This window comes from Helobdella robusta (genome assembly GCF_000326865.2).
Source record: "Helobdella robusta unplaced genomic scaffold HELROscaffold_46, whole genome shotgun sequence".
Classification (NCBI taxonomy): Eukaryota; Metazoa; Annelida; class Clitellata; order Rhynchobdellida; family Glossiphoniidae; genus Helobdella; species Helobdella robusta.
The window spans coordinates 1,288,829-1,290,133 of NW_008705138.1; positions in this window are offsets into that span (position 1 = coordinate 1,288,829).

Below are 1,305 nucleotides of genomic sequence, written 5' to 3' on the forward strand. Positions count from 1 at the left end.
TATATATATATATATATATATATATATATATATATATATATATATATATATATATATATATTGGGTTTAGACTATCATAATTACAATTATTTATAAAGATCACTGCGTTTTCGGCATTATTCAACTTGTAGTGATTTATATATGTATATATATATATATATATATATATTTATATATGAATTAATCAATGAATTAATTAATTATCTAGTTACGGATCGGACGGAGATATGCCAGAATGGATAGCTGAATGGTTGGGTTAGTTGTTCAGTTTAAGTTTTCATGCGGCTGGTTTGGTTTGTTATAATTATTTTTATATTTTATTTTGTTTATTAATTGATAAAGAAGTATTTTAATTTTTAATCAGAGCTAATTAATTAATTAATTAAATTTAATTATAGGATTGAAAAAATAAATAAAAGAATTGATTGATTGATTGATTGATTGATTAAATAAAAGATTGAATGTATAAATAAAAAAAGCAAACAAATACGTGAAAATATACACACACATACACAGACAAACAAACAAACAAACAAACAAACACACACACATAAACACACATACTCACGCTTGAACAAACGAACACAGACACACACACACCCACACACACACATGCACACATACACAATCATTAGCTATTGAATGCTTTACAAAACACACCAAAAACTGAAAAATATTTTTTGTCCCTAGCAAGCATTGAAATTTATTGACTAATTTACTTCGGTGCACTGGACAAAAAAAACACAAAAACAACAACAACAATTATAGCAGCAGCAGCAACAACGACAACAACAACATTATCAACAACAGCAGCAAAAACAACATCAACAACAACAACAGCAATCATCGTTTTGAATCGCGCTTCGCATTCACGAGCTTACATTTCAATGCTTGCGCCCATGCTGAAGTTTGACAGAAAAAATAATTATTTTGTAAAATATTAAAAATAATAAAAAAAATTCATTATAATAACAGTAACGTTGGTAATAATAATAATAAATAATAATAAATAATAATAATAACACCTTTTTAATTTCATCGTAAGAACATACATGAAATGAAAGAAAGAATAACTGTCAATGATAATCAAAATTTAAAAAAATATATATCGATATAGTAAAATTTCTTGAAATAATCTCCGAAGCTCGTCATCTTATAAAATGAATGTGTACCATAAGAGCAGGTTAGTCCTAAATGGTTCATTCAATTTGCATTTCTATCCCAGTTAAATACTATGTGATGATGAAGGCTGTCCATGTTAAGTTAATGAGGGACAAATCAAAAGTATAAAACAACCTAAAGGTG